Genomic DNA, 17,386 nt, shown 5'->3' with positions numbered 1-17,386 from the left:
CCCTCAGAGTTATCGGTATTTATATCGATTTGGGATACGAGCACCCCAGAGCAGAGATACTATTGATATCAATCCCCAGAGCAAAAGAGAAATACCATCATATTTTTATGCTATTGCTATGTTATTGATATTCAGAGTTTACAGTTCAGAGTTGATGGTATTTATGATTTCAAAGAGATGTTTTACAGAGTTATTGTTCATTGTTATATAAGAGTTCCACTTGCTGAGATTTATTCTCATTTCAGTTATTTTCATGTGATGCAGATCAGAGTGGTGCCTCGGGACGTTGACTGTAGATCGGGGGTCATATGCATACACCGTTGGAAGGAGGATTTTGGCATGATCATAGGAATGATGTTTTGTTTTTGTTATGTCATTTAAATGATCATGTATTTATTTTGTAAAGATATTTGATGAAATGTATTTTGAAACTCCTTCCGTATATTTTAAAGGGAAAATTTTATTTCCGCTGCGTATTTATTTTAAAAGAGGATCGGGGTGTCACATTTAGTGGTATCAGAGCGGTGTTCTTCGGACCAATGCATATGACTTCGTCTACTTTCAACTGTCCGGGTATGTTTTCTTTGCATCTATCTATTGTTATGTATTGATTGGTGTCTTGTGAGCATTGTAGAGTAGAGGATGCCTCCTAAGCGTAAGGCGTCAGAGGGGGAGGATAGTTTGTCCTCGAGAGTTGTCGACGAGTTCGGCAAGTTACTGAAGGAGCAGGCTAAGGTTCACAGTGAGCAGATCCAGCAGTTGCTTAGACTGCAAGGAGCAGGCCAGGGCAGAGGCCAAGGTAGAGGGCAGGTTGCTCCAGCTGCAGTTGGTTCTGATGCTATCTTTTCTGCGTTTAAGAGGATGGATCCACCCGAGTTTCCAGGCAGCTCCGATCCTTTAGCTGCAGTAGAGTGGGTCAAGGCTTTGGAGGCGATTTTTGATCATCTCCACTATGAGGACAGAGACCGTATCAGTTGTGCTGTTTTCATGCTGGTTAAAGCTGCACGTTTGTGGTGGAATGCGACCAAGGTTGGCATTGATGTTTCTACTTTGAAGTGGTCTGAGTTTACTGAGCTTTTCTACGACAAGTACTTTCCTGATGCACTGCGAGCGAGGAAGGTTACAGAGTTCTTGGAGCTTCGTCAGGGGAGCTTGAATGTGGACGAGTATATTCTCAGGTTCGAGGAGGGTTGCCTTTTTGCTCCGTACATTGCTACTAGTGATAAAGATAAAGGCGCTCACTTCATTCGAGGCCTTAGAGCGGAGATCAGGCGTGATATCAATATGTCCAAGGCTGTGACTTTCAAGGAGATTGTGTCCAAGGTGTTGCTAGCAGAGCAGGACGAGAAGGATATCGCCAGGGAGAGACAGGCGAGGCACCAGGCTAGTGTTCAGAGAGGCCAGAGTTCAGGTCAGCGTGGCAGAGATCGATTCAAGGGGAAGGGCAAGGTGGATCAGAGTCCTAGGCCACCGTCAGTGCCAGTTGCTCCGTCTGATTCTGAGAGATCTTTGTGTCCCAAGTGTGGCAGACCTCATCGTGGAGAGTGTAGATTTGGCACTCGTTCTTGCTATCGTTGTGGCATGCCAGGCCATATTTCCAGAGATTGTCCTAAGGGAGCTAGCCAGGAGAAGGTGCAGGGTCGTATCTTTTCGATGACTAAGGAAGGTATTAATCGTAATTCTTCTGTAATCTCTAGTTCCATTTTAATTTCAGGCAGAGTAGCTACTACTTTGATTGATACTGGTGCTACTCATTCTTTTATGTCTGAATTGTTTTTGAGATCTTTGGGTATAGTTCCTTCTGTTATTCCCCTCCAGCTTAGTGTTGTTTTGCCTTCGGGAGATGTTTTGTGCTCGACTTCCATAGTGTATGCGTGCCCCGTTCGTTTTGTTGATCGAGAGGTCTTTGCTGATTTGATTGTGATCCCGATGGTTGCCTTTGATGTTATTCTTGGCATGGATTGGCTGTCGACCTATCGTGCTGTTATTGATTGCGTTGCTAAGACGGTGACTTTTGCAGATGATGGCCAGGGAGGAGTTCTCGCCAGCTCAGGTACTTCGCTGGTCCTTCCTTTTATTTCGTGTCTTATGCTGAGAGGCTATTGTGTAGAGGTTGTGATGTTTTTCTAGCATCTGTTGTGGATATGGATAGACTGATTAAGTTGAATATTGATGATATTGATGTGGTGAGGGAGTTTGCGGATGTGTTTGAGGATGATGTTCCGGGTTTGCCGCCGGATAGAGATGTAGAGTTTGTTATTGATCTTGCTCCAGGTACGGTTCCTATTTCTAAGGCTCCGTATAGGATGGCTCCTACCGAGATGAAAGAGTTGAAGACGCAGTTGCAGGATCTTCTAGATAAGGGTTTTATTCGTCCGAGTTCTTCGCCTTGGGGAGCTCCGGTTCTATTTGTTAAGAAGAAGGACGGGTCTTTGCGTCTGTGTATCGATTACAGAGAGCTCAACAAAGTGACGATCAAGAACAAGTATCCGTTGCCACGGATTGACGATCTATTTGACCAACTCCAGGGTGCCACTGTTTTCTCGAAGATTGATCTTCGGTCTGGCTACTATCAGTTGAAGGTTAGGGAGTCTGATATCCCTAAGACGGCTTTCAGGACCAGGTATGGTCACTATGAGTTTCTCGTGATGTCTTTTGGTTTGACCAATGCCCCTTCTGTTTTCATGGACCTGATGAACCGTGTGTTTAAGCCGTATTTGGATAGCTTCGTCATTGTCTTTATCGACGATATCTTGATCTATTCCAAGACCAGAGAGCTTCATTCAGAGCATCTCAGAGTTGTTCTCCAGTTGCTGAGAGAGCGGAGGTTGTTTGCTAAGTTGAAGAAGTGTGAGTTTTGGCTGGATCAGATTTCTTTTCTAGGCCATGTCGTTTCGAGGGATGGCATTGCTGTTGATCCGATGAAGATAGAGGCGATTCAGAAGTGGCCTATTCCTACGACTGTTTCAGAGGTACGCAGTTTCCTTGGTTTGGCGGGTTATTATCGTCGTTTCATTTCGGATTTTTCCAAGATTGCCCTGCCATTGTCCAATCTGACAAGGAAGACTGTGAAGTTCGAGTGGTCTATAGATTGCCAGAGCGCATTTCAGGAGTTGAAGGATAGATTAACGTCAGCTCCTATTCTCGCATTGCCCAGTGGTTCAGAGGACTTTGTTGTCTTTACCGATGTGTCGAAGAAGGGTCTCGGTGCAGTGTTGATGCAGAGAGGTAAGGTCATTGCCTATGCTTCTCGCCAGTTGAAGGATTATGAGAAGAATTATCCGACGCACGATTTGGAGCTAGCAGCTGTGGTTTTCGCCCTTAAGATTTGGAGACATTATCTGTATGGCGAAAAGTGTGAGATCTTCACAGACCACAAGAGTTTGAAGTATCTGTTCTCGCAGAAAGAGCTCAATATGCGACAGAGGAGGTGGTTAGAGCTTGTCAAGGATTACGATGTGACTATCAGTTATCACCCAGGGAAGGCGAATGTTGTGGCTGATGCTTTAAGCCGCAAGTCGAGTGTTTCATTGAGTTCTTTGATTCAGAGACCGTTGCTGATGGATTTGCAGAGAGAGGAGATTGATCTGGTGATTCCAGGCACCATTGCTCGTCTTTCAGCGTTGGTTATTCGATCTTCATTGACGGACAGGATCCGTAGAGAGCAGTCGACTGATGTTCAGTTGTCAGAGTTGAGAGATAGAGCAGAGATTAGAGGTAATTCAGAGTTCGCCTTGAATGGTGATGGTTTGGTGACTTTCAGAGGTCGTATTTGTGTTCCTGTTGGCGATGATATTCGTAGAGATATTCTGACAGAGGCTCATACCGCGCCGTATTCGATTCATCCAGGCAGTACGAAGATGTATCAGGATCTTCGTCGACTCTACTGGTGGCCAGGTATGAAGAAGGATGTTGCCGTGTTCATTTCTCAGTGCCTTACTTGTCAGCAGGTGAAGATTGAGCACCAGAGACCTGCTGGGACATTGTTGTCGTTGCCGATTCCTCAGTGGAAGTGGGAGCATATTACGATGGATTTCGTGACTGGTCTTCCCAGAGTGCGGAGAGGTTTCAATTCTATTTGGGTTATCGTTGATAGATTGACTAAGTCAGCGCACTTTCTTCCAGTCAAGACGACGTATTCGATGAACCAGTATGCCGAGGACTACATAGCAGAGATTGTCAGACTTCATGGTGTCCCTGTGTCGATCGTGTCTGATCGTGACCCCAGATTTACTTCAGAGTTTTGGAAGAGTTTGCACAGAGCTATGGGTTCGCGATTAGCGTTCAGTACAGCCTATCATCCTCAGAGCGATGGTCAGTCAGAGAGAGTCATTCAGATTCTTGAGGATATGCTCAGAGCTTGTACTATAGACTTTCCAGGTAGCTGGGATTCTTTGTTGCCTTTGGTTGAGTTCACTTATAATAATAGCTACCAGGCGACGATTGGCATGGCACCGTATGAGGCACTTTATGGCAGGAAGTGCAGGTCTCCCTTGTATTGGGACGAGGTTGGTGAGAGGAAGATGTTGGGACCAGAGTTGGTCCAGCAGACTGCTGATGTTGTTGCTGTTATCAGAGAAAGGATGAAGACTGCCCAGTCCAGGCAGAAGAGCTATGCAGATGTTCGTCGCAGGCCTTTGCAGTTCGAGGTTGGCGATCACGTGTTTCTGAAGATAGCACCTCTCAAGGGTGTGATGCGATTTGGCAAGAAGGGCAAGTTGAGTCCTAGATTTATTGGTCCATTCGAGATATTGGACAGAGTTGGCGATCGAGCCTACAGATTAGCCCTACCTCCAGATCTTGACAGAGTTCATAATGTGTTTCATGTTTCGATGCTCAGGAAGTATGTTGCAGATCCTTCCCATGTTCTTCGCCATGAGCCATTGGACTTGACGCCGAATTTGACGTATCAAGAGATTCCGATTCAGATTCTGGATCGCACAGTTAGAGTTCTGAGGAACAAAGAGATCGGCATTGTCAAAGTTCTTTGGAGGAACCATTTGTTAGAGGAGGCTACGTGGGAACCAGAGGAGGAGATAAGAGAGAAGTATCCTGAGTTGTTCGTGCCGTGACGTCAATTTCGCGGACGAAATTCCCTTAAGGGGGGGAGATTGTAATAGCCGAGCCCGGTGTACGGTACGATTTAAGTTTCGTTTGTTATTTGGGATATTTGATTAGATGTTCAGAGTTGTATTTTTGGGCTATAGTATTGTTAGTTTTATTGTCTTGAGGTGTTAGTTGATGTTGGTTGTTCGTTTCAGAGTTTCGGATCGATTCTAGTTGCATGGGAATAGTGCTTTGCCGTGACCTGAGTGCACCCGCGCTCTTAACTGGAGTGCCCCCGCGGTGTACTGTGCTGTTTTGGAGTTGGAATGCCGTGAGCACACCGCACCCGCGGTGATGTAGAGACCGCCCCTGCGGTAGAGACCGCACCCGCGCTGCTTGCGTCGCCGCACCCGCGCTGTTCGTGTTCCAGAATTTTTGAGAATGCCGTAACCATTGCGCACCCGCGGTGCTTAGAGGAGCGCACCCGCGGTGAAGGTATGGGCGAGTTTTTAAGCTACTTTTTGGAGTGGTTGGCCATACTTTCCCTTCCTTTTCTCCTCCATTCTCGACTTTTCTCTCTATTTCAAGGGTTTTCAGTCATTTCTTTCCTTTCCTATCTTCGATTCAGGCGTTTGTTTGGAATTTCGACTTGAGTTCGACGTTCTCCTTGGTGCTAGGAAGCTTGGGTAAGCTTTTGGTGCGATTCTGTTAAGGTTGTAAATTAATAGTTGTTTAGGTTGGTTGTTTATGTGGATTTATGGATTATTTAGCTTGTAATCTTGGATATTTAGTTGATATTGGTGTTATTTGTGGATTATTTGTTGTAGGTGGTGATCAAGAGCTAAGTTGAGGTGTTTGTCGTGGTTTGTAAGTGGAAATTCATTCCTTTTGCTCACATGATTATATATGTATGTGTTTCAAAGAGTTTATTGTGTTATTCCCTTTCATTTGATCCATAGTATGTATTGTTATATGTATTGGAGGCATTGTATGTCTCATTATTGATTAAAGGGAATACAAAGAGATATATAGAGTTCAAAGTGATTGTTAAAACCAGAGAAGAGTTTAAATGTTTTCGGATTGATAAATACATAGTCAGAGATTGCATGCAATATTAGATGATCATCGCCTATAGGCTTATATCCCTCAGAGTTATCGGTATTTATATCGATTTGGGATACGAGCACCCCAGAGCAGAGATACTATTGATATCAATCCCCAGAGCAAAAGAGAAATACCATCATATTTTTATGCTATTGCTATGTTATTGATATTCAGAGTTTACAGTTCAGAGTTGATGGTATTTATGATTTCAAAGAGATGTTTTACAGAGTTATTGTTCATTGTTATATAAGAGTTCCACTTGCTGAGATTTATTCTCATTTCAGTTATTTTCATGTGATGCAGATCAGAGTGGTGCCTCGGGACGTTGACTGTAGATCGGGGGTCATATGCATACACCGTTGGAAGGAGGATTTTGGCATGATCATAGGAATGATGTTTTGTTTTTGTTATGTCATTTAAATGATCATGTATTTATTTTGTAAAGATATTTGATGAAATGTATTTTGAAACTCCTTCCGTATATTTTAAAGGGAAAATTTTATTTTCGCTGCGTATTTATTTTAAAAGAGGATCGGGGTGTCACATTTAGTAGTAGCTCAATTGGTACCAAGTCTCTTTGAACAATGTACTTAAGCCAGGAGATCATGGGTTCGAGACTTGGGGAGGTATCACTCCACCAACCTGGTGTGGAGAGTCCTATGAGTAACGATGCCTATGGAAAGCCCGTGAGGGAAGAGTTCCAGAGGGGCTAAGGCCCATAGAGCAGAGCCCAAGATCGGGATAGCCTTGGGTCGTTACAATAAAAGGCGCCTTTTATTGTAACGACCCATTACAGGCCCAGTGGACCGCCCATACGGCCCACTGCCAACCGACCCAAGGCTATCCCGATCTTGGGCTCCCTCTATGGGGCCTTTGTCCCTCACGGGCTTTCCATAGGCGTCGTATGGTTACTCATAGAACTCTTAAGCCCATGAACTTAAGTATGTGCCTCCCCAGGATCGAACCCAAGATCACATGGATATATAGATACTTGGCACAATCCTGGTACCAATTGAGCTAGTAGCTCAATTGGTACCAGGATTGTGCCAAGTATCTATATATCCATGTGATCTTGGGTTCGATCCTGGGGAGGCACATACTTAAGTTCATGGGCTTAAGAGTTCTATGAGTAACCATACGACGCCTATGGAAAGCCCGTGAGGGACAAAGGCCCCATAGAGGGAGCCCAAGATCGGGATAGCCTTGGGTCGGTTGGCAGTGGGCCGTATGGGCGGTCCACTGGGCCTGTAATGGGTCGTTACAGCTCGGGTAAGGGTGCTACAAGATTACATGCTATTCAGGCCGAATCAGAGCTGATTTTGAGAATTAAAGCAGTTTAGAAAGTGGATCAAAATGTTCAGAACTTGATATCGACAGTAAGAGCAGGGCATCGATCAGGGTAATAGGTTTGTAACAGTGTGTTATATGTTAATAACCGATTTGTTGTGCCCCCTATTTTTTGTATTTGAAATGACAGGTATTGTCTGAAGTGCACAATAATTGATGCAACATTTATTCTGATGATAGAAATATGTATGATTATTGAAAAGATGGTTTTAATTAAAACAGGTAAAATCAGATATTGCAGAGTTTGTATTGAAATGTATGAATTGCCGACAGATGACGACAGAAAGAAAGAAACCAGGAGGTTTATTATATAGCTTGTCCATTCCTGAATGGAAATGAGATCACATTTCTAGGGATTTCGTGACGAAACTATTACGTTCTCTTGAGATAGCAATGTGATTTGGGGCGTTATAGACAGAGTGACCAAATCAGCACGTGTTATTTTATACATAAAGATGTATAGACATAACCAGATGACTGAAATTTATGTCAGAAACGTGGTCAGACTGCACAGAGTGCCAAAGTTGATTATTTTAGACCGTGATTTTCGGTTACTTTGCACTTCTGACAGAGTTTACAGCAAACTCTAGATACTAGATTATATCTGAATATTGCATATCATTCACCGACTGACGGACAGTCAGAGTGGATTATCCGGATTTTGGAGAATATGCTTAGAGTTGTAGTGCTTGATTTTAGCACTAGTTTGCAGGATTTATTGTCATGTCGTGAATTTTCCTACAACAGCAGCTATCAGACGAGTATTGATATGGCACCGTTTGAAACATTGTACGATAAGAAGTATAGATTCCCTTTTTATCGGGATGATATCTCTGAGGTACCTGATATTGGACCTGATAGGATCAAAGAAATGACAAAGAAAGTGAAGCTGATTTAGAATAAATGAAGACAACTCAAAATAGACAGACAAAATATGCCAACGTCATACGATGACTGTTGATATTTGAGGCAGAAGATTGAATATTGAATTAACTGGTATTAAACAGATTTGATAACAGCTGTTGATGTTGATTTGTTATGAGCTGTTGATTGGTATATACGGAGATTGTATAGCCAGTATTTTGGGATTGATTCTATCAGAGTTATTTCGAGTTTTATTACGAGATTATACTCCTTGAATTATTATTCCAAATTGAAATCAGAAATCCATAAAAGAAAGATAATTCAGAACGAAGAATATTCTGCTATTGAAAGTACAGTAAAGCCGTCATGACATTGAAGAAACTACCTGAGAGACTGAGTCTGATATGAGGCAGTGATTTTCAGAATTATTTCGCTGATGCGAGTTTCTGATTGATTTTGTTGTACATTTCTTTCTTTGATATGATGTAATTATCTGTGATTTCGGGGACGAAATCGTATCTTAGGGGGGAGAAATGTAATGCCTGGGAATTTTATTATGGTAATCTGATATAAATTGCTGGTAAGTGAGGTGATTATAGACGGAAAGGATTAGACTGGAGAAGATGAAGGAAAACACTAGATGTGTGCGAGGACAGAACACCTCGTGCATATGCGCGACCAGGAGGTGCGCATAAGCGCGAGTTGGGCAGAGAACCTCGCGCATATGCGTGGGAGGAGGGCGCACATATGCGCGAGCTTGTGCAATGATGAAGTGAGAGACCAGAAGGTCTCGCGCATATACGCCGAACCGAGGCGCGCATATGCTTGAACGTTAGTATGCGGAGGCAGTAGGTCTCGCGCATATGCGCGGAAGTGGTGCGCGCATATGCACGAGCAGCCGTTATGTTACGCGCCGATGTTACGCGCAGAGACATAATGTCTCGCGCATATGCGCCCGTTGAGTTCGCGCATATGCGCGAGACGTGCTGCTCAAAGAATGAGCCCCTTGCCCCTTGCATGCAAGATATATACATATCTATATATATATATATATATATATATATATATATATATATTTATATTTATATATATATATATATATATATATATATATATATATATATAACCTTTATTTCCTAGTTAATCAGCAAGAAAACGAGAAAAAAGAATCCAAGGAAGCTTCAAATTCTCAAGTACAAGAAATTGTATTCTGTAAGATCCAGCCGTTCGATTTTCAATCCGAGTACAGTACCGTGTTTCTATCGACGAAAGCTTCAAATGGACGTATGTTTCTTACGTTTTTGTTATGATTTTAAAATTATGAAACTGCCTGAATCAGATATGATTGATATATGTTGTTCTTGACATAGTAGACATTGTATAATCAAGACCGGATTGAAGAACAGATACTGTAACGCCCAAGATTCGATGACTGTCCTCACTGTATCAAGACGAGTCTTTCCAGCGTGCTTATGTCCTCACTCACATGCACCCTCAGAAACTTCCCAGGAGTTCACCCATCTCAAAATTTCCCCAAGTCAAGCACGCTTAACTTTAGAGTTCTTATGTGATGAGCTACCAAAAAGAAGATGCACATTCGTGATATGAGTAGTACCAATCAAATCTTTTAAGTCCTCTTCAACTGTACAGTCCATTACATTGAACAGTCTCGGAATCCCTCTCATTCCGGTGTGGGATCAGTTCATTCATGTTCCCTCCACCTAGAAGCCTTCCAGGAGCCGCTCATTGTCCGTGCAAACTCATGGCACTGGTGATCACCCCCCGCCCTCTTCGGCCCCGGGCCTCACATGCCCACCAGCTTCCGCTCGGTTCGTCCCCGAACCACACCGTACTCGGAGTGGTCAGCTCTGATACCACTTGTAACGCCCCAGATTTGATGACTGTCTTCACTATATCAAAACAAGTCTTTCCAGCGTGCTTATGTCCTCACTCACACGCACCCTGAGAAACTTCCCATGAGGTCACCCATCCCAAAATTTTCCCAAGTCAAGCACGCTTAACTTTAGAGTTCTTATGTTATGAGCTACCGAAAAGAAGATGCACCTTCGTGATATGAGTAGTACCAATCAAATCTTTTAAGCCCTCTTCAACTGTACAGCCCATTACATTGAACAGTCTCGAAATCCCTCTCATTCTGGTGTGGGATCGGTTCATTCATGTCCCCTCCACCTAGAAGCCTGCCAGGAGCCGCTCATTGTCTGTGCAAACTCATGGCACCGGCGATCACCCCCCACCCTCTTCGGCCCCGGGCCTCACAGATACCGTATGTAATTGTTATGATTTTTCAGAATTGATATGATCGAGATTGTACAGATTTGAGATTATAATCCGTTATTGTTGAGATGATGAGTTGTATTGATATTGATTATGAGCCTGTTATTATATCCGTGATGTTGATACTGACGGGGTTATTGAGATTGTATTATTATGTTGTCGAAGCATCAGTACATTGACATTAATCAGAATCGCTATTGATTGAGATTTTATTGTTGTATAATTGACGTTGATCAAATTATGTCTTGATTTGATTATTGATCAGAACAAGTCTGGAATTGAGTTGTACATTGACAAAGTCTATTCGATATTGTCATTAACAGATTGAGTATGGACAAATCCAAATTCGAGACTTCGAATTCATCAGACCGAGAAGAGAAAGGTATAAGTCAATGTTGTATTGAGAGAACGACTCGAGTATGATATACTTGAGTTTCCCTAAATCACATACTTATTGTTATTGTGTGCATTGATTTGAATTGATATGCTTGTTCTATTGATTTATAGAAAGCATGTATTAGACGAGTATTAGACGATTGATCTTGTGACATAGGTGCTAGATAGTGATGTAATCATCACTGGCACATTGCACATTGTCACAGGATAGTGGTTTGGCGAAAGTGCCAAAGTCTGTGACGGATAGGTCAAGATACCAGATGTTTGGTTATATCGATGATGAATAGAATTGGAATTTCTTCTATTACTGATATTCGATATGGAATGCCAAAGTCTGGAAACCGGGATCCTTAGACTAGGATTGAGTCTTGTCTTTGACGTGGAGTCATGAGTCTGGTTGACAGTTTTATATTGATTACGTTTTCAGATTTTGATACGTATGACTGATATTTATTCTATGCTTTTATATTGATATATGATTGCATGTTCGTTGATTTATACTGGGATGTATTTCTCACAGGAGTTATCCGGCTGTTGTCGTGTTTGTATTTGTGCATGGCAACAGATGGGACAGGATCGGGGTCGAAGAGATGAAGAGAGATCGTGGTTAGAGTGGAGACTACAGACCTTGATTAGAGATAGGGTTTGGACACTTGATATTTAGTTGTTAAACCTTAGTTTGAATGATCGTATATAGTACAAGACTTGTACTTTAATACTGACATGTATATTAGAAGGTATTCCATCACGTTCCGCATTTAATACTGTATTTTTAAAAAAAATTAGACCCTGTTTATTATTATTGATTAAATTGTCCCAATGATGATTAAGAACATGATTAGCGTCCAGGTCCCCACACCCGACGCTATCATATGATCATCCCTTATACTTAATTGAGGCTGGTGTACCAGCTCGAGCATTGATTTGATAGCGATTCGATTGATTCCGATATATGCTCAGTTGATGGGCATTTATATCTCCACGACATACATGCATTGCATATCATATATCATTGTGTAGATATCTGTTGTATATATGATGGTTGTTCCATACAGAGCATTGATCACCCCCAAAGGAGGATGTTGTTGTCTTTGTGTGTGGACAATGGCAGGTACTTCAGGTTATCAGGATACCGGAGATGGTACTTCTGGGGGGAGTCATGTTTGATTTGAGGTTTAGTATTCTATCCTATTATATATGTATACGTATCTATATACCGGAGTATGTCTCGAGGATATGAGTTGTTTGTAGGTAGTTGGTTTTGATTATGTGTGGGCATGTTTTATTAGGTGAGATGAAATAATATTTTTAGTATTCAAATAATATATTTTGGGCTCATTGTAAAGAAAATTTAAACTTGTTTTCCGCTGTAATTAATTAACCCTAATCAAATTGCATTGTAATAACAATTAGGAGCTAAGGGCCCACAAAATTTGAGGTTGTGAAAGTTGTTGATGATAGTATTGATGAGTCGAATGATGTTGGACGATACACAGTGGAGGCTGAATCATTAGGTAGGAAAGGAGTGCCTAATTTGTCTACAATGGAGGAGGATAATAGGAAAGAAGAAACTTTTTTGCTCACATCAATTGAGAAAAAACATATTTCTTTTGATCAATCGAAATTTATTGATAATGAGTGAAAAAATTGTGATATGGTCGAAAGAAAGAGTAAACAAAAAAGTGAGTTGGCCATAGAGATGAGAGAAAAATAAAAAGAAAAAGAGGTCTGTGGGGACCCGGACTGTAATGCCTAAGAATTTGGTTGCCGTAATCTGAGATGATTAACGTAATCTGGGATGATTTATTGATGATGACCTGATATGATTTTAGATGCATTGTGCCGAGACCGAACGGGACCAAGTATATGACTTATACAAGAATGGGACAGAACTATTGGCGCCCGAGCGGTAGTTTTTAACCGCCCGAGCGCCAATGTTCAATAAAGAAGAGCTCGGACAGAAAGTATGGCGCCCGAGCGGTAGAATATTACCGCCCGAGCGCCAATGAAAAATAAGATAGGAATCCGGACAGAAGCCGAGCGCCGCCTAAATTGTTTGAAAATAAGACGCGTGGCTTGGCATGCAATTGGGATGTATATAAACGTAAGTCTTCAGATGTAATGGGATAGAATCGAGAAAAGAACGATAAAAGCTTCAGAAAAGAATTGAAAAATCCTTACGCCTTTTGTGAGAAATCCGTCAGTCCGATTTTGAATCTGACTGCGGTACTGAGTTCCTATCAGCATAGGCTACAACTGGACGTAAGTTTTGCTACGTTTGAATATGATTTAAAATTATGGTATTGTCAGAATCTGATATGATTCATATATGATGTTCTTGGCATATTAGACATCGTATAATCTGAACTGGATTGAGGAACGGATACCATATGGAATTGTTATGAATTTCGGAGTTGATATGATATCAGGACTGGGGTATTATCGAATATGAGATATTAGAATTAATATCTGATTGATATGGTATTGTTGGGTATATTGATATTATACCGTTATGCCATCGATATCGAATTAGGTTAAGTATTGAGCAGAACAGATTTGATTGGAGTAATGTATTGATATTATACTCCTCGATATTGTCATGTCAGATTGAGTATTGACAGGATTTGAGTTCGAGACTTCGACAGAGCCAGAGTAACAGAATAAAAGGTATAAATTAATGTTGTGTTGGGATTGCACAACTCGAGGAAGGTTTGACTCGAGTTCCCTAAATCACATACTTAGTTTATTACATTGATTCTTGTAATTGATGAGATTGATGGTTGTTGTCTATTGATTTATAGACACTGCATGTAATGACTGCTGATTTGCTAGTCATTGATTGATTTGCTTAGATACTGACTGTATGTATTGATTACTGAGTCGTTGAGTCATAGGCTGATTCGCCTAGTCACCGGCTGATTCGTCTGGTGATTGACTGATTCGTCTAAACTTAAGCTGATTCGCTTAATTACAGGCCGAGTTGTCTGATTATTGGCTGATTTGCCTAATTACTGGCTGATTCGTCAGGTTATTGACTGAGTCGTCAATTCTGCGGCTGATTCGCCCAGATACTGGAGATATTAATTATATCGATGCCGATTAGGGATTGATTCATTCCTACCGACTGAGATTCGATATAATTACCTATATCCAGACATCGGGATCCCTAGGATAGAGATGAGTCGAGTCTGAGACGACGCGTCAGTGGAGTCGAGTCTGAGACGACGCGTCGGTTGAGTTGAGTCTGATATGACATGTTGATTTACTTTGTTTATGCCATTCATGATTATTGAATGTTTGATATGAATTTATGTTTCTGATTTGAGACATATTATGAATACTTCTTATATGCTTTCGTATATGCTTTTATATGACTGCATGTTACATTGTTTATACTGGGATATTTATATCTCACCGGAGTTATCCGGCTGTTATCTTGTTTTGTATGTGTGCATGACAACAGGTGGGGCTGGATCAGGGTCAAGAAGAGGATGAGAGAAGATTAGATAGCATGGAGATCCGGGCTTTGAAGCAACATAGGATTCAGCACTGATATGTAGTTGAACCTAGTTGAATTCTTGTAGATAACGCAAGATTTGTATGTTCATGTTTAATATGTAATTTGAGTAAATTACATTACGTTTCCGCTTTGTATTTGAAAAAAAAAATTAGACCCTGTTTTATAATTGATTAATTAGTCCCAAACATGATTAAGAACTTGATTAGCGTCCGGGTCCCCACAACAGGTGGTATCAGAGCGATAAATCCTTGAGATTGAGATAGAAGAGGCTAGTGAGCGGGGTAGATGGAGTTTTCTTTCCTTGCTTGTGATTGCTAGCATGATTTACTGCTGTATATAAGACATGTTACTTGATTTATCTGATTTGATTTAGTAATATGCATTATTGAGAACGACTCAGCATCGATTCTCGATCAGCAGTAAGATGATCGGAGGAGGAAAGACTGAATTGAAACAGGTTTGTAGAATTGGGTTACTAATCCTTGTGATATTCAGATATGCCTCCGAGAAGAGTACCAGAACAGGGTAGTACATCAAATCCTCCAATGGATGTAACACCGACTCCAATGGAAACCTTGCTGAAGAGGTTTCAATCATTCAAACCACCCACTCTGAAAGGTACTGAGACATCAGTCGAGTGTGAGAGTTGGTTAGGTAGCATTGAGTTGCTGTTTGATTCACTGGAATACAGTGATGAGTGCCGGATTAAATTGATTGGGCACCAGTTGCTTGATGTTGCACAAAGCTGGTGGGTTACAATGAAGAGGGCCTTGGAGCAGCGAGATACGATTGTTACTTGGGATGTATTTAAAACTGAGTTTTATCAGAGATTTTTCTCAATATCGTACAGAAAAGACAAGGGGGCGGAGTTTGCCAATTTGAGACAGGGTCATCTGAACATTGAAGAATATGTGACCAAGTTCTCTACCTTGTTGAAGTTTTCTCCACATGTGTCTGAAAATGACGAAGCCGTTGCTGATCAGTTCATCAATGGCTTGAATCCCGATATTTTTACATTGGTGAACACAGGGCGACCGAATAACTTTTCTGATGCCATGAATAGAGCAAAGGGCGCTGAAGCAGGCCTGATAAGGCAGAGAGGAGCTGAATTTGTTCCTCCAGTGGCGAGACCACAGCAACCACCTCCCCGATGCGAGAGTGGCAGTAGCAGTGGTGGAAGGAAAGATTTTCTGAAGGCTAGAGGAAAGCAGTTTAAGAAGTCTGGCGTTAGTTCTTCTAGTTCCAGTGGTTCTCAGCAGAGTTATACCGGCGTTTACTGCGGAAATTGTGGAGGGAGACATTCCACTGAGCAATGCCAAGGAGTACTTGGTAGTTGCCACTTCTGCAAGCAACAGGGACATTTTGCCAGAGTATGTCCACAGAGGGGTTCCCAAAGATCCCAGGGAGCTGAACCATCTGGCCCAGCGGCACAGGGGAGTAGACGATCAGCTGATGTTCCTTCATTTCAGCCAGCACCATCTCAGTCACAGCAGAGGCCAGGAGGAAGCCAGACAGTTGGCCAGCCTCCTAGACAGCAGGCCAGAGTATTTGCTTTGACCGAGGAGCAGGCTCAGGAAGCACCAGAGGATGATGTTGCAGGTAACTGATTTGTTTGATTATCCTGCATATGTATTGAGGGATACCGGTGCTTCACACATTTTTATTTCTGAAAGATTTGCATTGATGTATGCATTATTTGTCGAGTCCCTATTTACTGTAGTATTTGTTTCTTTTCCTTTGAGAAAAGATCTTGTATCAGTGATTTCTGTTAGATCTTGTAGACTACAGTAGGGTAAGAATGAGATCGAGTTAGATTGTGTTGTAGATGGTATTGTACTGGTGTTCCCTGATTTTGGAACTGCATTACTGATATTGATATGCGGATCCAGTACAGAACTACCATAGATTAATTTCAGAAGATGGTGAGAATCAGACCTGAGATGACCAAGAGATGAATATTGTACGATAAGAATTCTAGACTGAGAATATCTTTGGTATTCGTACTAGCTATGACTCGATTATTACAGAAAGGAGCAGAGTGACTCCTTATGTATTCAGTTGATTTACTGAAGTTGAGTCTATCCTTGGCTGATTTACCAATGATATGAAAATTATTGATGTTTTCTCTGGTAAGACTTCAGATCTGATTCCAATCAGAGAAATTGATTTTAGCCTTGAATCTGATTGAATATTGATGCTTATTCTAAGTACGTGGTTGAGACAGATTGTAGACAATGGAGATTACATTGTACCGTCCGAACCAGAGCTGATGTTGAAACGTTAGCAGTTCGAAAAGCTGATTAGAATGTTTAGAACTCAATATCGATAGTCAGAACCGAGTGTCGATCAGAGTAACAGATATGTGATTTTATATGTTGTATGAGGTTGATTATTCTGTGATATCAGATGTGTCAGAATTGTACAGCAAAGCTTGATATTGATAGTCAGAGCCGAATACCAGGTAGGTATTTCCTCTTTACTTTATGTTATTAACTGATTGTGTATATCAAATAGTTCGAATCAGAAAGAACAGATATTGTTAGAAGCTTACAGTCATGGATTCAGTGTTCAGTCTGATGATTGAGACTGTATTGTATTCGAACAGATAGTTGTGATATAGAAAGATGAGATCAGTTATAAACGAAACGTATTGAAATGTTGGCAGAAATTGTATTGATATGACTAAATCGCTAACAGAAAAGATAGAAAGATAGAAATCAGAAGATTTATTACAGAATTGTGAAGTTCTAAATAGAAATGGGAGTACATTTCTATAGCCTTCGTAATGAAATTACCGTCATTTTTACAGATTGT

This window comes from Primulina eburnea, chromosome 7 (assembly GCF_022965805.1).
Source record: "Primulina eburnea isolate SZY01 chromosome 7, ASM2296580v1, whole genome shotgun sequence".
Classification (NCBI taxonomy): Eukaryota; Viridiplantae; Streptophyta; class Magnoliopsida; order Lamiales; family Gesneriaceae; genus Primulina; species Primulina eburnea.
The sequence above is the reverse complement of the archived record's forward strand: the minus strand, read 5'-3'. Positions refer to the sequence as shown.